The sequence below is a fragment of the Periplaneta americana genome, chromosome 15 (assembly GCF_040183065.1).
Source record: "Periplaneta americana isolate PAMFEO1 chromosome 15, P.americana_PAMFEO1_priV1, whole genome shotgun sequence".
Classification (NCBI taxonomy): domain Eukaryota; kingdom Metazoa; phylum Arthropoda; class Insecta; order Blattodea; family Blattidae; genus Periplaneta; species Periplaneta americana.
The window spans coordinates 2,970,697-2,997,983 of record NC_091131.1 but is presented as its reverse complement, the minus strand read 5'-3'; the positions used below and the strand labels follow the sequence as shown (position 1 = coordinate 2,997,983).

Below are 27,287 nucleotides of genomic sequence, written 5' to 3'. Positions count from 1 at the left end.
CGTATGTAAAATGTTGACATATTACTTTTTTATACTTGTTGATAATTATTGGATTATATTATAGATTTTTTTTTTTTTGCAGTTTCAACTCTTGTTTTTCCTTCCTTGAATGCCATTTTAAATAAATTATAATAATAATAATAATAATAATAATTATTATTATAATAATAATAATTATTATTATTATTATACAGTAGTTATTGATGCACTAATAATAATAATAATAATAATAATAATAATAATAATAATAATAATAATTTATTTTAGTACATCAATCAATCAATCAATCAATCATAGTCTTTTGTTAATCCAGTGTCATTTATATTTGTTTCTGTTCCTACAAGGTACTTGAATTTGTCCACCTTCTCGAAGGATAAATTTTCAATTTTTGTATTTCCACTTCGTATTTTGTTTTGGTCACGAGACATACTCATATACTTTGTACTTTTCGGAATTTACTTCCAAACCTATTTCATTAAAAAAAATAAAAAAAATAAAAATAAAAATAAAAATAGCGTGTAAGAGGGCCTTAGACTAGAAATGTTTAGCTTAAATGTAGTTCTGTTTATAAGTATGCATAAGGGTGTAATTATTTGTCTTATTTGAACTGTTGTATCAGTGAAGGGAGGTGAGTCAGGGAAGTTATGGTTTTACAGTACAGTGAATAGTTCCGATCAGTGATAATTTATAGCGCCAATGAAATGTGTTCTATAGTGTCAGTGAAATGCGTCCTAAAGTGTCAGTGAAATGCGTCATAGTTCCACTACAATGAGTGAGATGAGAGTAAAGTGAAAGACTATTGAAACTTATGTAGGGCCTATACATATGTAGGTTGTATTGTAAAATTAGGTTATTTTATGTTTTATTATTAATTGTAATTATTGTGTTAAATTGTATTCTTATTGTATTGTGTATATAATTGTATTGTGTATTGTAATTTTATTGCGTATTGTTTATATTGTGTATACCACTGCCACCGGGTGCTTGTCCACTTGCAGTGTAAAGAAATATATACATACATACATACATACATACATACATTACTTGTTTCGAGTAAAATTCCGTGTTTTCCCTAATAGTTTCTGCATTTTCTGCTAACATATTCACGTCATCCGCATTGACAAGCAGCTGATGTAACCCGATCAATAAAATGTTATTAGATTATTGTATCTTCGCTAGAATATTACAATTTACAGATTATGTTCCCTAGAGTTTCCTTAATCTGTCTTAAAATTTTAAATCGTATAGCTTTAAAAGTTGATAAGATACATAGCAAAATGTGGGCTCCTGTATTTTATAGTACATCTACACTTCCTTGTTTTCTTAAAATAACTGTCTTGTGAAACGTGAGGTGCTAGGGAGAGTCTGTATGGACTCAATTTATGAGTAGGAGGCCTATGGAGTCATTGCGTATGACTTCAGATCTGCAAGGCACTGTCTCTGAAGATGACGACTGTGACAGTGTGACAACAGCCATCACAAACAAAAGCATGGCGTCCTTATGCACTCCTTCACTCACAAGTGAAGTGTGACCGAAATAAAGAGAAAACTGACCTTGCAATGTTTAAATACAATGAAACTTTTTTTTTTGTACGTAGAGAACTGTGATACAATGCTTTGTGCAAAGTTTGAGGCATCAGAACTTCATAGTGTTTAAATTAAAAATATTTTAATTTATCGTATTTTCATAAAATTTGCAACTTTAAACTGTTGTGGCTCCGAAACCCTTTCACCCAATGATGAAATTCATGGTTTATTTTGATGCTGAGAAATTAAAGTTTATATTGACATGTAAACAGATTTTCTTACTTTTTATGGAAATGGAGAGATTTAGATTTTTCTTCATTAAGACGCCTTTGCCCACGAAAAAATATTTTAAAAATATATGGTTAGATTCCGCATTGAAAGTACAAATAACCACATATTTTTTACTGGTGCACCTTTGATAAGAAAGTATTGAAAAAATGGAATAAAGAAAATAAATAGTACGCGCGTGAACTAACCAGCTGACTGTGAGGCGGGAGCTAGCCGAGACAAGCAAGGCCAGAAGACAAACACGTGATGTTTCGTCTACTAGCGCATAGGTGGGCTAGCTTTATCACAGGTTTTCATAACCACAGGAGTAAAATGACGACCAACGCTCGCTTATCTTCAGTTCTCGGCCAGTGCGTGCGGTACTGCGCATAGTATATTTTTTAAAATGCACTGTCCTCAGCACCTTGTATAAATAGGAAAAAAATTAGAGTATTAAAAAAAATGCGACGTTTTTTACTAATCGATTTCACATGGAATAGCCCGCATACTAATCGATTACATTTGCACTGGCGAACAGTAACTTTTCTCCGGGTTCCGGTTAACGTAGGCATAAAAATGTTCACGAGCTGCAGTCTACTTTAAAAAATTCAGAAATTCGAGGTCCTCAATTACCTCGTACTTAGCCTATAAAATGAGTCTAACATTAAATTCAGGAACTGTCCTGTGTCCCTGCACCTTCTTAAACAGCACACCCCATCACACAATCTCCCAATATTTTAGCAAACAATGTTATAAATTATTTTCAAAATATGAACATACTCACCAGCTGCCATAGTCGGAATCTGAAACAAAAAGATAAGAACATCAATACTAAGTGCAGCAAGTTGAATCACACTTGTGTTCTGTAACATTATATGCATACGCCCAGGAGCGGATGCAAGGGGGAGGGTTAAGGGGATATATCCCCTTCCGAGAGTTTGAGGAACATACGAAACAAGAAACAAAAATAATATTAATTTTAATTCGTGAATGTACATAGGAATTAGAGAGTTTTCCACGCAAATTCTCTTTGCTAAAAAGTTAAATTCCAAGAACTGCAGAAAGACAAACACAGCGTTCTTATTTCAAGGCAGAGAGTCATGAAGAGTATTTTAGGCTTGTAATTTTCCTTCTCTTCTTAGACTATTTCATTAGTCAGCTCAAGGACAGGTTTTTAAATCACAAGGGAATCCTAAAGTCCATACAAATTTTCCTGCCTAAAAACATAGTGCGAGCATCAGATGGAGATTTATAAACTGCTGTTGAGGCTGTAGTAAATCAGTGGCCCAATGATGTTGATGCATCACCAGAGTCTTTCTTCAATGAATTGAAGATGTGGAGAAGAAATTTCCTTGATGAGAAAAATCTTCACCTAATACCTACTGATTTTATATCATCTTTGAACAGGGGCAATGAAATTATTTTTCCCTGCACTCGCAAGTTGCTCAACTTTTCTGCACGTTGCCTGTAACTACAGCAACACCAGAACGGTCGTTCTCAACTTTGCGGTATTTGAAGACTTACTTGAGGAGCACGATGGGAGCAGACAGATTAAATGGACTGGCCTTGATGTATATACATAAAAATGTAGAAGTAAAAGCTCATGAAGTACTGGATGAAATGTCTAAGAAGCCTCGTCGCCTTCTTCTGTAAATGTCATTCTGTCATTGTTTTTGAATTGCAGTCATTGTAAATGTTAAAATTAAAAAAAAAAAAAATATGGTTTATTTAACAACGCTCGCAATTGCCGAGGTTATATCAGCGTCGCCGGTGTATCGGAATTTTTTCCCTCAGGACTTCTTTTACATGCCAATAAATCGACTGATATGAGGCCTGTCGCATTTAAACACACTTAAATGCCATCGAGCTGGGTTGGGGTAGAACCCGCAACTTCGAGCACAGAAGGCTATACCGACTACGATACTCAGGCCAACTTGTAAATGTTTGTGACTTGGAAACAAATTGTGAGTATATAAACTTATTTCTCATTACTCCATTTTTACTATCTCCTCAAATCCCTCCCCGAAAAAAATCCTGCGTTAGCCCCTGCATAGGCCTAACATAACATAACATAACATAACATAACATAACATAACATAACATAACATAAATGCAAATTTGAGCAGCAGGCTACAACGTGTGCATAATGCGTGCGTCCGTTATATTTGTAATATTCGTAAGTATGATCATGTTTCCCCGTCTTTCCAAACTCTGTCTTGGCTAAGGCTAAGCGATCGACGAGCCCTGCATTCTCTTGTTCTCTTATTTCAAATTCTGCGCACCGCTACCCCAATCTATTTGGCTTCTCGTTTTCAAAATTTATCCGCATATCATCAGCTAAGTACAAGATCTCATCATAACAATTTACTAATTATACTCTACCACAAGACATCTTTATATTCTTCATCTTATACAGTTTCAGTTGCTAGAAATTGGAACTCGCTACCGAGTGATGTAAGGGGTTGTTGGACAACAACTTCATTCAGGTCAAAATTACATCAATCCTTAACAGATTAAATTACTGATTAATATTTATTACATATAATGAAACTAACATCTATCCATTCTTATTATTATCATTAATTTCTCTAAATAGATTTACAAAGCCTCTAATGGCAATTACATTAATATTCTCATTATAGAAATATATTTTTGAGTTATATATATATTTTTTTTCTCCCTGTAACATAGTTCTAGTAAGCTTATATTAAATTAATTTTCATCATTTTACTAGCTATCTCAAATCTCAAATTAATTGTAATTGATTGAATTAAATTAGCTCATATATTAAGTTACTACTTTACCTTATAGGTTTATCTAAAATTTAAATAAATATGTAGTCCACTAGTCGTTAAAACTTAACTGAAGAATATTGCTGGAGAACCTTTTAAGTGTAGTGTAAATATTCGTAATTTAAATATGTATTGTGCAGTTGTTACTGATCTCCATAGTTTTGGTTGATATTTTTATTTTATTTTATTGGGTTATTTTACGACGCTGTATCAACATCTAGGTTATTTAGCGTCTGAATGAAATGAAGGTGATAATGCCGGTGAAATGAGTCCGGGGTCCAGCGCCGAAAGTTACCCAGCATTTGCTCGTATTGGGTTGAGGGAAAACCCCGGAAAAAACCTCAACCAGGTAACTTGCCCCGACCGGGATTCGAACCCGGGCCACCTGGTTTCGCGGCCAGACGCGCTGACCGTTACTCCACAGGTGTGGACTTGGTTGATATTGTGGGTCGTATTGTTGCTATAATAATTGTAGCTTCCTTTCTTGATATTGTAGTTGTTAATGATCTCCATGATATTGTAGGTCGTCTTGTTGCTATAATAATTGTAGCTTCCTTTCTTGATATTGTAGTTGTTAATGATCTCCATGATATTGTAGGTCGTCTTGTTGCTATAATAATTGTAGCTTCCTTTCTTGATATTGTAGTTGTTAATGAACTCCATGATATTGTAGGTCGTGTTGTTGCTGTAATAATTGTAGCTTCCTTTCTTGATATTGTAGTTGTTAATGATCTCCATGATATTGTAGGTCGAGTTGTTGCTATAATAATTGTAGCTTCCTTTCTTGATATTATAGTTGTTAATGATCTCCATGATATTGTAGGTCGTGTTGTTGCTATAATAATTGTAGCTTCCTTTCTTGATATTGTAGTTGTTAATGATCTCCATGATATTGTAGGTCGTGTTGTTGCTATAATAATTGTAGCTTCCTTTCTTGATATTGTAGTTGTTAATGATCTCCATGATATTGTACGTCGTGTTGTTGCTGTAATAATTGTAGCTCCCTTTCTTGATATTGCAGTTGTTAATGATCTCCATGATATTGTAGGTCGTGTTGTTGCTATAATAATTGTAGCTTCCTTTCTTGATATTGTAGTTGTTAATGATCTCCATGATATTGTAGGTCGTCTTGTTGCTATAATAATTGTAGCTTCCTTTCTTGATATTGTAGTTGTTAATGATCTCCATGATATTGTAGGTCGTGTTGTTGCTATAATACTTGTAGCTTCCTTTCTTGATATTGCAGTTGTTAATGATCTCCATAGATCTGGTTGATATTATAGGTCCTATTGTTGCTACTTTTGCGGACACAAGTTGATGCTGTTGATGGTGTACTGACATTCATTTTGCTCCGCTTCCGCTGTGAAGCAGGTACTGTACAAGAGCTGTTAAAGTAATACACCTAAAAGCTGCGATTACGTGACGTACACCCCGAAGTAATTACAGCCGCTGTTTCATTGCACCCTAAGTCTCACAGCACCCCGTCTTCCCCCGCCGGGATATAACTGCGACTTTTATAGCCGAGGTGAACAAAGGCGGTGCGTATAAGCTTATCTGAGGAACCAGGCCTATCGCCATAAACCTAATAAAGGAGTCAGTTATGAGAGGGCCGCTAGAGCGCATTCACACAAAAATAGAACTGCTTCCTTCACTTGTTTTATTTATCGAAATGTCGAGTACGACCAGTGGCTCTGGTTTATTGCTTCCTCTACTGGCCACTCATAAGCTCAGCGCTGCCTGCGCAATCATGGCGCGCGCGATTACGCTGCAAGCCCAGAAGGATCACATGAATGGCCACTTACAAACCTCACGGTGAAAAACTCGCCGAGAATAATACAAAATAAACGGTGTAACGCAAACACAATACACACTTTATCACACACGCACACAAATGTTACTTTCTGAAGGTTTGTGACAGTAGTTGCCGAAATACTGACAAGTTGATGCTTGGGGAGATTCAGAGAGGTGTCTTTTTATTTAGGTTATTTTACGACGCTTTATCAACATCTTAGGTTATTTAGCGTCTGAATGAGATGAAGGTGAAATGAGTCCGGGATCCAGCACCGAAAGTTACCCAGCATTTGCTCATATTGGGTTGAGGGAAAACCCCGGGATAAACCTCAACCAGGTAACCTGCCCCGACCGGGAATCGAACCCGGGCCACCTGGTTTCGCGGCCAGACTCGCTAACCATTACTCCACAGGTGTGGACAGAAAGGTGTCACACAGCAACCTTGTCCACTTCTGAAGGGACTGACTCTCCAGTTCTTTTATGCTCGACCATGCCGAAATGTAGTAATTATACACTTGGTAGCAGTCCTTTAATACATGTCATTAAAGTACACCTACTCATTAAAGTACAGGTGTTCAGCCAATGACAAGTCAGCTTTGTACCGTTATAAAACCGCAAGTATCGATTATTCTCGGATATGCAATCGAAAGAGAACTAGCGAAAAGTCACGGAGGCTAGAAATCCAATACTGTCGCAGAAGGTTATGTTCTGTTACTATAATAATTAGAGTTAATTGTAAATAATATTCAAATAAATTCAATTTGTCATCTCGTTTTTCAATTCTAAATCAATTTTCAGGTTATACCAGAGTAATGTTCATCTTATTTTGTGCCAAGGTCAATGAAATTCGGCCTCGGAAAAAATCAATACTTTCGCGTCTGCGCACATCTCACAATTCAGGTCAGTTTGCACATAACCATAATTTTGAATACTTTCAAGTTAGAAATATGGTCGAGCATAAAAAGTCGTATGAAACTTGCCTATAATGGTAATTAAGACGCTCGTATGAAAATTATGAACTCGCTTGCGCTCATTTCATAAACAGTCATACTTGCGTCTTAATTACTACCATTATAGGCTCGTTGCATAATGTACTATTATAAAACTGCTACTTATTATGTTTGTCTATTTAAATCAAACGAACATTTATAATAGGTTAATAATAATAATAATAATAATAATAATAATAACTGTTCCAAGTACTTATGAGAATTCCAAATGATGACACATTCGGCTTCGTCACAACAATTGTTAACACATACAGTGTACACGTAACGTTGTTCATAGGACCACGCGCGTTTACTAATTCGCTGGCTGCTGGATACTAAAAGCGTATTCCGAATCTCACCGGTGAGCAATCATATGGCATCACGGTGTTCCGAATTCCACCGATGACGTCATTGATGCTCCACTTGCAGAGGTGGTGGCAGTCTCCATCAGCCGCCATCAGTGAATCTGATTGGTTCTTGTATAGGGCGGGAATTAGCAGACGAATGACATCGTGCACTGTTGTGTCATGGCGGTGTGTTCTGCTGTATTGTTTGTAATGAGCACAACGTAAAAACAATATGTTAATGGCTTATGAGCGAACATGTCAACGGACCAGTTATTACTACCGGTTCAAGAAATAAATTGTTCATGCTCTCTTTTCTTTAAACGAGATGGCAGTACGGAAATTTCGCAAAATTTTGCTAGCGTAGCACAGACAACCACTTACACAGTCGCCATGACAGCATCGATCCTTCCAGCAGTTTTGTTCCTTATTTTCGTTGCAACGTGACGTCATTGATGCCACCGGACCGGTGAGATTCGGAATACGCTGTAAGTGTGTGTTGTATCCAATGCCCACCCACTTCACTTGCGTTTGATACTAAGCAGTTGACATTACTTGTACGTACAATTTACTGTATTAGGACTAACACCCTCCTTCCCAATTTCGACACTAGAGCCAACAGGGGCGCGTTCAACATTGCCCGTATATCTGAAAATGAATCACGCAAGTTTCTATACGACAGCTACTAGCCCAGCTGATATACGACTGCGGGGGTGGAATGTAGTCATGCAGGGCTGTAACACGCTTTGCTATAATCCGAAACACAACTTGACTTGCTGTGGAGGCGATCTGTGAGAGAGAATATCCTTAAGAGGGTGAAATGAATTTACGACTTCATGTTTATGAAAACAGTAGCTCAGGTGGAAGGGGGAGTCTCTCCATCTTGTGACAAATCCATCCCGCTGCGGTGAGAGGGGGTAGGACGGGAATGTAAAATGAAATCCAGAGAGCGTAGCGTGGCGTAAGGACGCTTACTGGCGGTCGTAAAAAACAAGTGCACAGCGAGGCTCATGTATCCGTGATCCGAGGCAGAAAATAGTTCCACGACAAGGTAACCGCCCCCTCCGTCCACCGTCTTGCCTTGTGGAGCAGCTTTCCTTCTCTCGCCCAGGCTTGAACTACTGTTTTCCTTGTCGGGTTATGCCCCCTTTCTTGTAACTCTGTCCACTGTATCGGATTCGCTGTTCCTCGGTGCACATTTCCACCACTGACTGCTACTGGCTCACACACCAGTAATGGATTTATGGAAGTATTCAGCAGATTGTACCCTAACCTGGTGTAAATATATTCCTCCAGGGCACTTTCTACTGTGATGCAAAAAGTAACGTGCGGCTCACGACAGAAAGAACTGGCTGTAAGATCAAACTGCGCATGCGTGAACTTGGTTAATAAAAACCTAAACTAACCAAACCTAACCTTTGTATATGCAAGATGTATAACCGGAGTACGAAGGGAACTTCTTGATTTGATCTGGGATGTGCACACGAAAATAAATCCAGCTAAGATTCACTCTGGCATTGAATAAGAAGACTGTGCCAAGTTTCTTCCTGTCGTGAGTCCCTCCTACAAAGTGGGGTTCACGTATGATTAATTCCTAAAAAGATAATAATGACCATTTTCTGATTGTTGCCAACTGTTATCAGATATCTTCAAATGAGATAAAATCACATTGCTATAATATTGTTAGGTACTGAAACAACTACAACGATAATAATAATAATAATAATAATAATAATAATAATAATACTTACTTACTCGCTTTTAAGGAACCCGGAGGTTCATTGCCGCCCTCGCATAAGCCCGCCATCGGTCCCTATCCTGAACAAGATTAATCCATTCTCTACCATCATATCCCACTTCCCTCAAATCCATTTTAATATCATCTTCCCATCTACGTCTCGGCCTCCCTAAAGGTCTTTTTCCCTTCGGTCTCCCAAATAACACTCTATATGCATTTCTGGATTCGCCCATACGTGCCACATGCCCTGCCCATCTCAAACGTCTGGATTTAATGTTCATAATTATGTCAGGTGAAGAATACAATGCGTGCAGTTCTGTGTTGTGTAACTTTCTCCATTCTCCTGTAACTTCATCCCTCTTAGCCCCAAATATTTTCTTAAGCACCTTATTCTCAAACATCCTTCATCTATGTTCCTCTCTCAAAGTGAGATTCCAAGTTTCACAACCATAAAGAACAATCAGTAATATAACTGTTTTATAAATTCTAACTTTCTGATTTTTTGACAGCAGACTGGATGATAAAAGCTTCTCAACCGAATAATAACAGGCATTCCCATATTTAAATAATAATAATAATAATAATAATAATAATAATAATAATAATGTGCAAATTTTCCGCTTACAAGACACTGGGAAGTGTGCAGTAAGCAAGAGTCCCTGTATCATGTGGTATATGCTACTCCTGGACGGTCGTGCGAAATTGTTGCCTACATACAGGTGGACTCTCATCAGGACTCGTTCCAAATTTTAGTTCCGTATCTGTACACTGTTCATTCTTTATTATACAGTACACTGCACTCTTAAATTGGTTGACTATATTGGGAATTAAATCAATAGCTTTCCCAAAACACGCTATGAAATGTTTCATATAAATAATTTTTATCTCGAAAAGGAAATAAAAACGGGAAAAATTGTATTAAACTTTTTTGTTTAAAGTATAAGTTATGTAAGAATAACATCCTAAAGTTAATTACATTATTTACAGGTCACCCTGTATTAATGTCATAAAAGCAGTAACATGGCTAAGAAGATCTTTGGAATCACGGATTATAATAATTCTGTTTTGGATGGTTGTTGATGTTGTAAAACGGAGTACATTGATAAAGTAAAAGAGTATTTTCAAATGCTTGTGGCAATATTCGAGGAGTTGTTTCACATTAATTTCACACTCTCATAAAATGTTTGAATAGAAGTGTATTCTTGCGCCTTTAACCAGTTTACGCCGCTCGATAGATTCCCCATGAAAACGCGAGACTGGGCGCTGGAAGCACTCACTGGATTGCGCCGCGAATGGGAGCGTGGAAACAGGTCAATTGGCTCATCGCAGTCACGGCCGATTTGCTTGCAGCCTGTCACAAACAAGTTTCCGCGCCGTGGAGGTGGCTCGGCAAACAAAGTTTCCTGAACGCTGTGTCACGTACGAACTAATTTCCTATAGATTTTAATCATGCTAGAAAAACTTCAAGCTGAAATAAGTCAGAAATTTCTGAACTTTATTATCTGTGCGCTGCATGACCGACTTCGAGCCGCCTCCTATAATCCCGTGCACGACAGCCACATCAGCCATTTTTAAAGAATGAAAATAAATAATGTCCCTTCTAGTCGACGTACATGCGTTGGCGTACTATCCCACACGGTTTCTCGAGCTCTACGGAACACAGCGTTCATGTGAACACATTCTTGCAAAACAATGATTGAGTACTGTATGCAAATTCTTAAAGTTACGTTCAGATGCGACACTCAAGTGTTTCTCGCGCATACCTACTAAAATTTGTTACCACTTTTCCTTTGGTAGAAAGAAAACTACGGGTTCGATCTGAGAAATACAGGGACATCATTTTATTTTATCAACATTTTTAATATTAACCTGGCTATACCTTTGCATCAAGATTGAGAACCGCAAACACCGTTTGCTACCCCCTTCCACGACTGGAGTTCGATGATACTGGCGTAAAATACAAACATATTACTTTACTAGGTATAGGAGGGAAGAAAAGTAGTTTATCCATTTACGTAAACTAGGAAATATCACGCTTTTGACTTTGATAATTTTCATTAGGTTTTTGTTTAATCAAAATACAGTATAGCATTAATAATGAGTGTTTTTACTCACGAACTGAGCTATCCGTGCGGACATATTCATTATGCAATGTATATTATACTGTCTATAGCACATTATCGTACAATATAGAGAATGAAGTTAAATTGAAAAATAATCATAATATGGATATTTAAACACATTCTTGAAAATGGTGGTCGTCATTTCGATACAGGCTTCAGTTCTAATGTGCATAGTATCGCACTATAGAATATTGTACGTAATTCCAATTACCAGTTTCGTACTTCGTATCAGTAACACATGTTGAAATAATTCTGTACCTACTCTATAAAAGAGTACCTTATGTACTGTAAATTCAATCTTCATTTCTGACGGATCCGAAAAGATAAAATTACTCAGACATGCTATCTACTGTCCGTCCAAGTGGTTATATCGCAGGATCGTAGAAAGGGAGGAAATCACGTGATAGTTAATTACTTAACGAGGCCCTTTTATTTAAGTTATTTTAAACAATTGTATGGGTATAATATTACGTAGACGTCCAATTCCTAACGGAAATTAATGTTCTCAGAAAAGAGCTAAGACAACCCAGCCACTAGCCTTTACAGAAAGGCGAATAGAAGCAGGTGGGGGAGAAACCGGGATGCGACGTAGGCAAATGGACGACAGTACCTGTGCGAAAATGATGCAATATTGAAAGCTCTTTCGTCACTGGAAAACACGAACACATTTTTGGAACGTACTGTTTACTATGACCGTAAGGCTACTATGACTGTATATGCGGTCTTGGATCTGTGTGGAGGACGGTTGAACTTCATTAGTAGAAGGGGTGGGAGTGAAGTACATTCAAAAACTCAATTACCATTCCAAGGTACAAATAATGCCCACGACTATACCTTAGACACAATTTTTGTTCAAAGTCCACTATTCCAGCTTGGACACTAACCTCTATTCAAAGTGTCACTGGGGGTCCAGTTGTTTACTTTAAAACAAAGTCATTCACAGCAGACCAGCAAACTTGGAACTAAAGAAGCCAATGATAGGGCAAATGGGATTATTATATTCAAAAGGGGAAATTTTTCTGAAATTACAAAAACTGTGTCAATAGTGCAAAAGTGGGTCTTGAACAGAGAAGTTTTTTCAATTCCACTGTTATAATATTTAATTGATTACAAACCCCACAGTATTTGAAATAAAGATTTGAAGCTTTGCACGATTATTAAGAGTGAATTTATGTATTTTGGATCTTAATTGCAATATAATAACAATACAGAAGTCCAATTATAAAGCGACATAACCTAACCTAATATTAGAGAAGATTTGGAACATTTTCTCATGAGTCATGGTCTATCAGATGAATGATTATAGAATTTTATACACACTTTCCCTATGTAATACCTCACAAATTCCTGGACACAGAATTTTGAAGTATCATTTAATTTATTGAATAAATCTTAAAATCTATTATGAAAATAAAAAATAAGTAATTGATTAACTAGTGGACTTACTCGTGTTAATTATGTAAGTTTGTGTGGCTTACAGCTGTTTCGGTGCTTCTTCACACCATCCTCAGAGCCTACTAGATCTCGGCGTCATCTCGAACTTCTCTGCCTGTTGTTTGGGTGCGTTTGATTGTTGAAAGGTGTTGAAAAGTGGAGTCAAATAGTGTGTGTGTGTGTGCTGAAATTGATCTGTGTGTTGAGAATTTGATCAAGGTGTGTTTTAGTGTGTCTGTATATTTCATATTGTTCTAGTGTGTTGAGTTTTTGGTTCTTGGGTTGTATGTGTAGGATTTCCATGTCCGCATTTATGTTATTGTATGTGTGGTTAGCATTGGTTATGTGATCGGCGTATGTAGATGTATTGTGTCCTCTGGTTATTGCTTTAATGTGTTCTTTGTAGCGTGTTTGGAATGATCTGCCTGTCTGTCCTATGTAGAACTTATCGCAACTATTACATGTGAGTTTGTATACACCTGTGTGGTCGTATTTATTTGTTTGTGTTTTTTGTGTGTTGTGATGTCTTTGTAGTGTGTTTTCTGTTCTGTATGCTATGTTGTATTTCTGCTTTCTGAATGAAGATGCGATCTTATGTGTACTTTTGTTTTCATATGTTAGTCTGATGTATCTCTTGTGTTCTTGTGTTTGTGTTGTGTTTTGTGTGTTTTTGTGTTTGTTGAGTTTTTGTTTTGTCTTCCTTATGATGTTGTCTATTATGTTTGGGTTGTAACCATTTTCTTGTGCTATGTATTTGATTGTGTTCACTTCTTCATTGTAGTCTTGTTGGCTCATGGGTATGTTGAGTAATCTGTGTACCATTGTCCTGAATGCAGAATGTTTGTGTTGTATGGGGTGGTTAGATGTATAACCAGAGGACACAATACATCTACATACGCCGATCACATAACCAATGCTAACCATACATACAATAACATAAATGCGGACATGGAAATCCTACACATACAACCCAAGAACCAAAAACTCAACACACTAGAACAATACGAAATATACAAACACACTAAAAACACACCCCGATCAAATTCTCAACACACAGATCAATTTGAGCACACACACTATTTGACTCCACCTTTCAACACCTTTCAGCAATCAAACGCACCCAAACAACAGGCAGAGAAGTTCGAGATGACGCCGAGATCTAGTAGGCTCTGAGGATGGTGATGAAGCACCGAAACAGCTGTAAGCCACACAAACTTACATAATTAACACGAGTAAGTCCACTAGTTAATCAATTACTTATATTCAAGTGTTAAAAGTAGTGTACGGAAGATTCAAAATGGAAAAAAATAAGTACTTTAAGTTCATACATAAAAACAATCTGTCAACAAGAAAATCTGTACTGTTCAATAATAAAGAGGTTTGTCAAATTTCATTACCTTATCTCAAATAATTTTTTAAGGAAATGTTCCTTAATTGCAGAGAAATGTAACTTTCGAAAAATGAAGCCTAAAATTTAGGATTCTGAAGAAGAGCAGCTGGCACCATGACACTTAATAATTGACGGAATTTCAAAATAAAATTTAGGCAAACTAATCTTTAAACATCAGAGAATATAACAATAATAAAATTAAAAATAGAATGTTCGCCTATTTTCAGTGGCATCTCCCTTTAAGGCACTGTAACAGAACTATGAAGTGAACTAAGGACCAGTCCTTCTCACTTTAAGCCCTGTAGCTGCATTACTTCTGTGAAACGTACAGAATGAAAAGTACTTCAACTTAAGGAGACCGACAAAGCAATTTGTACCAAATTGGCTTTGCGAACAGTGGGAGAAATTAAATTGAATCCGGAATGGCTAGATAAAACTTTGTGGAAGGATCGGTCTACATGTTTTATTCTGCATGGAACGCTTTTTACTGAACAGACCTCATTATTTTGTGAATGGACGGTACTTTAATTTGCATGTGAGTGCAATATTTACACTCACATGCAAATACGAATTACTCGTAACACAATTTCAGTCAATTAAACAATATCCCAAGTTCCGAATAATTCCACACCGGCTTCTGTCATTACACTGTCGCTGGTTTCAAAACTTACCCATCCTGAGCCAAAAGACTGTGGAATGTGCTCGTGTCAGGTTCGTTGTTTGCATTTTTCATTTCGTGTTCTGCAAGCATCGTAATTTACGTCGCATTAGGCTACTTTACAGTACTTTCTTACTTACTTATGGCTTTTAAGAAACCCGGAGATTCATTGCCGCCCTCACATAAGCCCGCCATTGATCCCTATCCTGAGCAAGATTAATCCATTCTCTATCATCATATCCCACCTCCCTCAAATCCATTTTAATATTATCTTCCTATCTACGTCTCGGCCTCCCCAAAGGTATTTTTCCCTCCGGCCTCCCAACTGACACTCTGTAGCCTATGCATGTCTGGATTCGCCCGTACGTGCTACATGCCCTGCCCATCTCAAACGTCTGGATTTAATGTTCCTAATTATGTCAGGTGAAGAATACAGTGCGTGCAGTTCTGTGTTCCATAACTTTTTACATTCTGCTGTGTTTTGATTATCCAGCCGCAAAGTGTACATGTTCCGTAGTTATTTTCAAGTCATACTTGCTATGTGAAGGTCTTCTTGCGTACGACATATCGTCTTCAACTTTTATTTTAATACAGGATCTTACTAACTTCAAAATCACGGATTATAAATTCTTACTGAACGCTTCGGAACTATACCGTGAACAGAAGTTGGTTATGTCTAGGGACCGGATTTTTATGTAATATCAAGGGGTGAAATATGTACATATTTATGTAAGAAAAATAAACTGAATATATACCAAAATATGTAAAATAATGAAAATATTTAATATCTATATCTGGCAGGTATAGGATAGGTAAGACTCTCCAGTTGTGATTTCATAGAGCACCCGAATTTTTTACCGCACACTTGACACGTTACTATTTTTCCATCTGCAGTGAAAGCTTCTTTCATCGCAATCCATGATTTTATTTATAGTAAAGAGGTCAAGCAATAATCTGAAAACCTATTTATTTTAATCTTTCAATGTCTTTCCACTTTCTTCCTTCACTCCAGCTTCTTTTCAAAAGTCGGCTACTTTATTGCGGCTCATGTCAGACTTGACACGGGTTTTCCCTGGAAGAATTAGGAAGAGGATGAGTAAGGTTGCAAATTGCATGGGAACGGCTTGTTAAGACGTGTGCAGAACAATTATAGTTGGAGACAAATCATGTCGTCCTCGTCCCACTCCACCGCATGAATGCAACGCCACTTTGAGTTATTTTTACAATACGAGGTAGTTGTATGAGAAAGGTTGCCTTTTGTTCACTCATGTTTACAGTGGGCGGTATGGGGTGAGTGCCTCTATTACTTTCTGGAACTAAGGACGTTCTGTTTCGTCCCGAAATATATCTTTTGTTGGGTAGGTAAAAAGGCTTTTTAAATCTGTGTATTTCAAATTGTAAACTTCCCCCGCAAAAGTTTTTTTCCCCCTTTTAGAGAAGTAAAAATGAATAAAACCCCTAAATATGTAGATTTATGTAATACCAAGCCATAATATAAAATGTGGGGTAAATATGTAAAAATATGTAGTATCAAATTTTAATATATTAATGGCAATTACAAGATTCGCGAAGATTTGTTATTTATATAGGGTTACGTTGAAAGGAATATAATATGTAATTACATAAAAATCCGGTCCCTAGTTATGTCATTCCATTCTTTTAAAATTCATAGACTATCAGATCGCAACATGGTAGTCTGCAGTAAAAGTCAGAGGTGCCGCCTCTGAAATGGTGTCCAGAGCAACAAGATACTTCAAACACCGCATACAGGAAAATAAATGAAGTCAGCATTAAGCACAAATACACTATCCCTTATCATAATGACAGGAGTTCGACAAAAATATGAAGAAAAAAAGGAGCCGGTTGGAGCCACGGAAAACACAATGACAAAATTACGAAAACCGTCGGCAGCCTTCGATGACTTAGTAAACTCTGGAATCTGTATCGAAGAGGCGAGTCGCTAAGCAACACATGGAAACATGTGTGGTGTCGACTTATCGTTTCAAAGGCTAGAAGAAATGAAGACTTAATTATGAAGAGCTGAATGTATGCTGGTAGCTGGGAAATCCAGTAACAATTGAATACTGTTTATGTAATGTATTTTGTTACTTGGTTATTTAAGGACGTTGTATCAACTACTATGCTATTTAGCGCCGATGGGATTAATTATAGCGAGATGGTATTTGGCAGGATGTGGCCAAGGACTCGCCACAGATTACCTGACATTCGCCTTACGGTTGGGGAAGACCTCGGAAAAATACAATCAGGTAATCAGTCCAAGCGAGGATCGAACTCGCTCCCGAGCGAAACTCCGGATCGGCAGGCAAGTGCCTTAGCCGACTGAGCTACACCGGTGGCTATATATAATGTGTTGTAGGAAGTTTTGGATGCATTACATTTTTTATATTTATGACAAATTAAGTATTTTACCCTGGGGATTCGGGTTTTCAATCGGTTTACTGTGGTCATTTTCATAGTCTCTTCTGGGCTCCTCTTAACACAGTGATGTCTACTGATGCCCATAGGAGCAAGCGCGCGCTTTAGAGCCCAGGAGAGCCTGAGCGCTTTACAGCGGAAAGGAAAGAGACAGACGAAAGAGGTGGTATATGCCGCTTGGTCGAGCTATATTCAGGGATGGCCAGCACTGATTCAGTAGATAAAGAGAAGAGAACTTATTAAAACTGTATCCATGTTGATTTTTAGATTTGCCTGAGAAGTATAAGTGCATTATAAGGATGTAAGTTTTAATTTTAATGCTCATTTTTCACAAGTTTGATTTTTTATTCAAAATGAATATTTTCTCAACTTTTTTTACAGAAAAGTGAAATTTTTAGATATGTTTGTTTAGTAGCCTTACAGGTACTAAAACAATGTCTTCGTAAATGTAATAAATCATAAATACGTATTACTGAAGATAGTGTATTAAAATGTTTGAAAATATTCGCATGGACAATGTGTGTAAGGAAATTAATTAACAAAGCAAATACTGTTACATCACAAACAAAATATATGTGCCTATGTGTTGGTAATACGTCAGATCTACATATAGCTTCAGCAGATTTCGAGAAAATTTAATATTCTGATAACAGAAAGTTGCAGCCCAATATCACCTAAAAGCATAATGCGATAAGAGATTTATTATGTAATATTAGTTATAGTTAAAACATATATCTAGACAACTTTGCTTTGTACTATAATATTGTTTTGATTACTTTTATAAGGCTAAAGATACCTTCAATATCAATTTCAACTTATCATGTCATATTCAGTGTCTTTCTTTGGGATAACACTTTCTTTATGAATGATGTGTTTAATTCACTTAGTACAGTATAGTTGTAGTTATTATGGAATTTGTGTGAATATTCCTTCTTTACTCTTTATTATGTTATTATCGTTTAAAACACAGCTGCAATATTAGGCTAAGAAATAGGTGTTAGTACTTTTGTTTTACAGACAATATAGAAAATAACAAACAGAAAGAAGCCATATAAAAATAACAACATAAAATTTGAAGTTTGTGCACCACTGTTTTCTTAATCCAACAGGCTGCTTATTCCTCCTAGCATACCTAGCGCTTAATACCCGCGCACGACGTGGAGGTCAGAAAAATGCGCTTGCTTTGACATCACTGCTCTAACATCTCTTTTCAATGTTATGACGATAATGGAGCAATGGTGCAAAGAGTGATAGGGGCAGCCTCGCATGTGCCTCGGAGGATCTGATCTCGCGCCAATCTGACTGTCTGGCAACAGAGCAAGCGAAGACTCGATGCCTGGCACGACTACAACCGAGTCCTGCAGTTTTCTGTGTTCCTGGCCTGCGTGTTCTGTTCCAGATGCAGAATGTCGGAATATTGAAATTACTGATTTGTTTGCAAAGGTACTCGAGGTGTGTCTGTCGGGGCATGAAGCGAGAGCCTCTTATTCAGCGTTCACGGCGCGGTGGATTATCGAAAGCCACTTTTGTCCTCGGATTGCCTTAATACCCGATCGAACGGGTCCATTCCGGGGCGGATGATACTTCACTGCAATGCACTAATTTACCGTCCGCGCGTACATAGCATTTCACTTTGCTCAAACAGATGGGCCCGCGGGACGCTGGGATTCACGCTGCTACAGACGCGAGAGTGCAGATGGCTTCATCCATTACTCGTACATACGTGATTTAACAACGGATCTTATGTCAATTTTAAATGTTGTAATTTCTTTTCTCGACAAAAATTTGTACCAAATACAATATAAAAAAACTTCTATTTTAGAACTTTTCACGTACTTAATCGAATTAAATTTTGCATCGATGAAGGAAAATCGGTCTTAATCCTATTTCTCAATCTTATCGTTTCTTCTCTCGAACAAAAATTTGACCGATGATGCAACGCTGGATTTATTTCTGCATTCAATCTTCAAGGTTTCCTTTCAAAAATATTTGTATTGTATTGTATTGTATTGTATTTAATAACATTCCATGGTATTCATACATGCTTACAGCTAGAATATGGAACAAGTCAAAAAACTTAATACTATTATAAAATCTTAATTTATAGTCACAGTCTAGATGAAATATATACAGACGAGATTTACAATATAGTCTACTAGTACAACACAAAGTTTTAGTATCAATTTCATGAAGTGTTATTGAATGTCATGAATTCACCTACAGAATAGAAGGCGTGAGAAATTAGGTACTTCTTTAATTTGACCCTAAATAATCTTATGTTTTGAGTTTCATTTTTTATATCGATAGGGAGGCTATTAAAATTTTTACTGTCATATAACGCACTCCTTTTTGATAGCACGATAGACTTGCCGATGGAGTATGAAAGTCATTTTTTGACGTGTATTTATGCTATGAACTGTTGAATTAGTTACAAAGTTTTCACGATTACATACGAGGAAGATTATTAATGAAAAGATATACTGACAAGCCATGGGCATTATTTGTAGCTTTTTTAAAATCGTCCTACACGATTCCCTAGATTTGGCACCTACTATTATTCTAATTACTCTTTCTTGTAATAGAAATATATACATACCATTGTGATTTTATTATCAGAGTTTTGTATTGTTGTATTATAGTGTAATTCTTTAGCTTTTTGAATTACTTTGTGTAATATTTTTGAATAATTTTTATAGTGTTGTTTTAAGTTTGTATCATTACTATTTCTGCTCTGTATCCATGATGATCTCTGGGTTTTGCTTCAGATTTTAATACCTTGTGTAATCCATCTATTGTTACATAATGTTTCATTTTTATACTTTACAGGAAAACTGGATTAAAAAATATTTAGAAATGTATATAAGCTGAAGCAGAAACATAAAAAAAAATTGTGTTTAAGCTGTAAAGTGGGCCTTGTACACTAATAAGATTTCTGTCTGACGTGCAATATTGAGCCTGGTAGGCTAATGGAGTTTGTGTATGAGCTACAACAGTGAGCTTTCAACAAAGATTACTATTTAAACTGCAATAGCAGGCCTTGAACAGAGATTTGCGTCTAAGCTTCAATAGTGAATCTTGTACAAGAATTTGGGTTTACGCTGCAACAATTGGATTTCAACGAAGATCAGTATCTAAGTTGCGACGGGAACCTTGAACAGAGATTAGTCTAAGCTGAAATAGTAAGCCTTGAACAACTGAAGCGGTGAGATCAATAACCATTCAAGTCCATTTACACAAATTTAGAGATAAATGCAAAAATCTTTTTCTATTACTTACAGATGGCTAAATCTACTTGACTTTACTTAGGTTACAAATGGCTAAATCTACTTGACTGTACTTAGGTTACAAATAGCTAAATCTACTTGAGTTTACTTAGGTTACAAATGGCTAAATCTACTTGACTTTACTTAGGTTACAAATGGCTAAATCTACTTGACTTGACTTAGGTTACAAATGATTAAATCCATTTCACTTAAGTGTCCTGAAGGCCAAACGCATAGAATATCCCCAGAATTCGCCTTTAAATGGATTATGAAAGTTCCGAAAATCCTGAAACAGGTAATGGAGACCCAGTTCATGCGCTGGAACTGCAGCGTGACGTAGAGAAGAGCGTCGCAACCCACGAGCCGCGGTCCTCACCTCGATTCCAAGGAAGTGATTACACGGAGCGCTGGTTGTCGTCACGTTCAAGACAGGAACAGCTGTAATCAGGCGCGGATCAGGAGGGCAGCGGCAATTTGCGTAGCCGTGCACGCCTTACTCCGTGACCGCTTTAAAAATAAGTCCGGAGTACAGATCTGCACTGTGTAGTGATGGTGAATTCCTTCGGTACCTTTAATGGGAAAAGAAAAGGCTCAAGTCTGACCGAGTATCGGGTATCGTAACCGCACCAATTCTGACGAGAAGCAGGCGACTTCCACTATATTTTTTTCCCTGAAAGGGAAATTTAATATTTTAATATTTTATTTATTTAATACTTTACACTTGAGCTACATTAGGCATTGCAGCCCGAAAGAGCAGAAGCTCGTGCTCGGGCGCAGTTCAGATCAGTTATACAAAATATATCACAAAATTAAGAGAGTTCATTGAGCACAATAACATTAATAAATGGTAAAATACATACAGCATGTAATAACAGGGTCTATATACAAATAGAAAATACAAAAGTACATGAATATTAGAGTATCAATTTTTAACTCAATTAGCTTAAACATTTAAATAATTAATCTGATTTGTTTCTTAAATCTATGTGTGTTAAGTGTACTTAGCTCAGGGTAAGCTCTAATTAATGCATTATATATTTTGGGTCCAAAACTTCTGCTGTGTTTTAATCCAGCAGTTGTGTGGCATTTGGGAGTATTTAGAAAGAAACTGTAGTTTTGTCTCGTATGGTATTCGTGAGGATCAAATTTAAATTTATTGTGGTTTTTATGGAAGTAAATCAGCAATGTTTGTTTATAAATTTGTTCTAGATTTCATACACCAAATTCCTGAAAAATTAATTTTGTTGGGTAATCAAAAGGTTTATATAGACAAATTTTGATAATTCTTTTTTGGAGCAAATTTAAAGGATGGAGAGTCGATTTTGCCATTCCTCCCCAACCTAAAATACAATACTGAATTATTGACTGAAACAGACCTAAGTACACAGTACGCAGAACATAAACAGGTAGATAAGAGCGTAGAATGGAAGATTTGTGGATTGTTTTACGCAATCTGTTACACAGGAAGGAGATATGCTTGTCCCATTTTAAATGTTGGTCAATAATAATGCCTAAATATTTAACTTGTATGTATGTGCGACAAGGGTAGGCCACTGTTTTAATTTACTTCCCACTCTTTACAGGTTCCTTATGCTTCAGAATTCCTGTAACGATGCACTCAGCATTCTTCACTCATAGCAGCCGCAGAGCACAGCGATATCGCTTTTCCTGGAAGAAGTCTAATAGGATTTCTGCTATTCTTTCCTTGCTGCGTTCAGCATCGTAAACGATACGAACATTAACTTTAACATCCCTAGCAACGCGACCGCCGACAAAGAGTTTTGAAAATGGAAGCAGTAAGACCATAGCAACCGCCTTTGTTTCATCGGAATCCTCATACAAGAAACATCTGAACGTCTGTCTTTCGTTACACTTTGGGATCAGGAGAAAATCTTAAAAGCACAGCACGCATGTTTTAAAGTTTACTAGGCCTATTATTATTATTATTATTATTATTATTATTATTATTAAGCATCATTTCAAGGAAAGATTTCCTGTAGTGCACAACAAAATTCTCAAAGGCTCAAATCTAGAAATATTATGGAAATACTGTATTTGTAAGGGCGGAAGCAGACCATAGAGTTGGAACTGTTGAGAATATTGGGGGCAGAAAATAGAACTGAAATCAAGGAAATGAAGAAACGAAACCATCATAACATACTGAGACTCTATGAAATGGTAATCAACACGGAAAGAAACGCTGGAACATTAACCCTCCCGCTACCAAGAGGGGTAACGCGATTACCCCACTGACAATTTTTCAACATTATTTTTATTTTTCTCCATATTTCCTTTCGAAATGCCATGTATTTGTCCGTTATATGTCTACTAACAATTTTAATTAACGATAATACGAATAATTACTCTAATTTAAGGTGTAATTCACATTATGTATATGGGGGTTTCAATATTGATTTCCCTCTAATAATAAACGGGGTAGGTAGGGACAGCTAACGCGATAAAATTGTTGCATACATACAAATCAGTCGCGAAAATGCCAAGTGGATTGTGAAGTACAAAATGTGTCCTAAGCATGTTGTATTATTTAATGTATCTTAATACAAAACACCAGATATAAGATTGCTTGATGTGCAACTTTTCTGCCAGAAGAGGGAGATGTTTTAATCCTCATTCCATACAAAAAGACTCCACATGTCAACAAACATAACGCCAAATCCTTCCTCGCCAAGATCTCTGATTAGTTCTACGTTCTCGCATGGCCAAGTGTTGAACAATGACAGATAACATTATTAGATATGATAGAATGATAGATTCTCGCAATCACGATCAATGCGGAATGCCCCAAAATGCTGTGAAAATCAGTAATTTTATGTTTAAAAGTATGCATATTAGTATAGTGGAGTACAAAAGATGTAACTGTTATGCTGCGAATTTACATTTTATGAGACATTTTTGTGTTTAGGGTAACGCAGGCATATACAGGGTGATTCACGAGGAAAGGTAAAAAAATTAGAATACGATATCTTAGGCCATTTTGAGTGAAAAAGTCCATATGAACATAGGTCCGTTTTCGAACGATGGCGGAGCTAGATGCATTTTTTTGGTAAAACGTCTCGCCCCAAAGTGAATCAGACGTTACCATATGCTGCTGACGTGAGACAAGATCACCGATGAATGACGTAACATTGGAATCTGCATTGCGAGCGATGTTGATAAGTGAAGAGAAACAAACCGGGTGGTGGGGCATTACAAATGTCACAAGAAATACGCTATCACTTATCAATTCACAGCAGTCCAGTCAGCTACCTACAGTACAGTAGTTATACAGGTACAGTTATCGGAAGTGTTAAGTTGTGTTTTTCAAGATGCCTTATAAATTTTCGACTGCAGAATACGCCGATATTGTGTATGTTTATGGTTTGTGCGATGGAAGTTCCTTGCGTGCCGTCGCTGAATATGAACGACGCTTTCCGAACAGAAGGGTACCATATCGAAGAGTATTTACTGTCTATGGGATTGGGTGAAAGACTTGGTATAGCAAAGGAACGGGGAAACGAGAGAGGCGCTAATCGACCGTATTTTGGATGCGGCATAAAGACAGCCACGTGCAACTCTCCCGAGCGTCCAGCGCGATTCACGCCCGAAAGCAACAGTGCATTGAAGCAGAAGGAGGTACCTTTGAAAATGTGCGAAAACATGGACCCCGACTTCTAGAATATTAGATATGTATGCATACGTGAATATAAACTTCAAATCTGTCCGTTATCTGTCTCTAAATGCGAGTTAGTAAAATGGAATCCCTGAAGTTTCTGTGAAATCAAAGAGCCATATCTCCGTAACCGTTCGAAAACGGACCTATATTCATATGAAAGTTTTCACTCAAAATGACTTCAGAATTCACATCCTAAATTTTTTACCTTTCCTCGTGAATCACCCTGTATAAAGTACACAACCTCCTTCTTATGTAACCATGCCTCATTGCCAGCGGTCGTTGATCGACCCCGCCTACAAATCACATTTTCTTGACGGCATTTGTTAGTTTTCCAACTAATTTAAATATCGTATTTCCTTCTCGTGTCTAGAAAAACAGCAGCTTTCCCATTAAGACTTGAAAAATAATATGTAACAGGTTGGGGAACTAACACTAGCATCGCGTTCTAGACGCCATAAAGGGGTTCTTTGTCCTCCAGCCAATAAGAAGGGCTACAGACATGTAGTCTTCTTGTATAGAATGAAGGTCAGTACATTTGTACGACGGATAAGTGCAAGCAATGAATGGACTGCTTCACAGCGTCCAGCTTGAAGCGAGCTGTTATGACGTCACATTAACGGCACGGTATTTTCCAGTCACATGATACATTTTTAAATTGTACCGCATTTTTATTTCTATTTTTATGGAGGACAGAGTTTGTGACGTGCAGTAACACACATTACGAGATTATATCATATTTCCAATTAAAGAGAGCCAGTTTTTTCAAAGAAAATAAAATCCACACATGTTTCCCATTCTTTCGTCTGCTGTCTATGACGGACACGTCACCTGGCGGCGTCAACCCAACAACCCACCTATCAGTACGGATTATGAACTCCTAAGGGCCAGCAAACCAATCCTCACAGCATTTGTTCACTATTTTGCCTCGTCCGGATTTGAACTCGGATACCTGACGTGCGAATGTGATGCTCTAGCCCAGGAGAGCCTGAGCGCTTTACAGCGGAAAGGAAAGAGACAGACGAAAGAGGTGGTATATGCCGCTTGGTCGAGCTATATTCAGGGATGGCCAGCACTGATTCAATAGATAAAGGGAAGAGAACTAATTAAAACTGTATCCGTGGTAATTTTTAAATTTGCCTGAGAAGTATAAGTGCATTATAAGAATGTAAGTTTTAATTTTAATGCTCATTTTTCACAAGTTTGATTTTTTTATTCAAAAGAAATATTTTCTCAACTTTTCGTATAGAAAACTGAAATTTTCAGGTATAGCCTATTTATTCAGTAGCCTTACAGAATGTTTTTGTAAATCTAATATACCGTATATACGATTACTGAAGATAGTGTATTGAAAATTTTGAAAATATTCGCATGGAAATTGTTTGTAAGGAAATGAATTAACAAAGCAACTACTGTTACATCATAAGCAAAAGATACGTGCCCATGTGTTGTAAAAATGTCAGCTCTATAGCTTCAGCAGATTTCGAGGAAATAATTTAATATTCTGATGATAGGAAGTTGCTCACAAATATCACCTTAAAAGCATAATGCGATAAGAGTTCTGTTATGTAATATTAGTTACACTTAAAACAGATACAGTACCTAGGTAACTTTGCTTTGTACTGTGATATTGTTTTGATTAGTTTATTGATTACTTTTGTAAGGCTAAAGATACCGTCATTATAAATTCCAACTTATCATGCCATACTCAATCTCTTTCTTTGGAATATCTCTTTCTTTATGAATGATGTGTTTCATCCACTTAATACAGTATAATATTATACTACTATGGAATTTAAGTGAATATTCCTTCTTAACTCTCTATTATGTTATTAAGATTTAAAACACAAGTGCAATATTAAGAAATCAGTGTTAGTACTTTTGTTTTACAGACAATATAGATAATATTAAACAGAAAGAAGCCATATAAAAATAACGACATAAAATTTCACGTTCCGTTTGAAGTTTGTGCACCACTGTTTTCTTAATCCAACATGTTGCTTATTCATATACACAACCCTTCCTCTTTCCATACTTAGCGCTTGCTGCCCGCGCACGACGTCAAGGTCAGAAAAATGCGCTTGCTTTGACATAACTGCTCTAGCTACTGCTCTGATAAAAAAAAATTGCTGCAGAAGGTAACCAGGCAGCTGTGAAATTCAACTCGAGTCTCTGGAATCACGGACAGCAAAAGGCCATAAATTCAACAGCAGCGCCAGAATTGAAAAAGGCAGCGGAGTACCGGCATGGTGTGTGTTAGACCGGCCAACACGGAATTTGAAACGCCTATCAACAAACAAGAATTCATAGTTGAAAAAAAGACAGGTAAAACCGCGCACAATGGGCCATGTTTCGGCTGCACCATTGTGACGTGTTATATGCACCCACGTCATTGAAAAAGTCGTGCAGTGTTGCATATTGCGATACATCACGGGGCAGTTATTAATGGACCCCCCCACACACCATTAATATCCATAACGCACGGTGTCATGGCGATGGTCGCCCTGAGTTATTGCAACGCGATGTCGTACTTCACTTGTTTTTTATACAATTAGCGGGTCGGGATAGAATTAAAATTTTACAGTAATACTAGTAAAATGATCACTTGCCGCACACTGTAACATTTTTCCATGACGGAGCTTGTACTACTGTAACTACACACAACAATAAAATTAAAAGAGCTGCAGCTTGCCAGGTGTCCCAGATTCAAATCCCGCGGACGGAAAGAATCTCACAATAGCGACTCCATTGAGAAATAAGCTTTAAGGGATGTTATTCAGCTAAATTATGAAATGATTTCATACAGTAGAGTGTTTATCTTAGAAAAAAAAAAAAGATGCAGAATGATGTGCCATTCACGAGGGG

At 37.1% G+C, this 27,287-nt stretch overlaps 1 long non-coding RNA gene across 1 annotated transcript in view; it reads right to left on the bottom strand.

Annotated features, from left to right (window-relative positions):
- Positions 1-2,265: 2,265 nt before the first annotated feature.
- Positions 2,266-27,287, bottom strand: part of LOC138715598 (uncharacterized) — a 411,462-nt gene continuing 386,440 nt past the window's right edge. Inside the window, exon 5 of the long non-coding RNA XR_011336508.1 lies at positions 2,266-2,597. This is a non-coding gene — a long non-coding RNA (uncharacterized lncRNA). The remainder of the gene's footprint in view (positions 2,598-27,287) is intronic.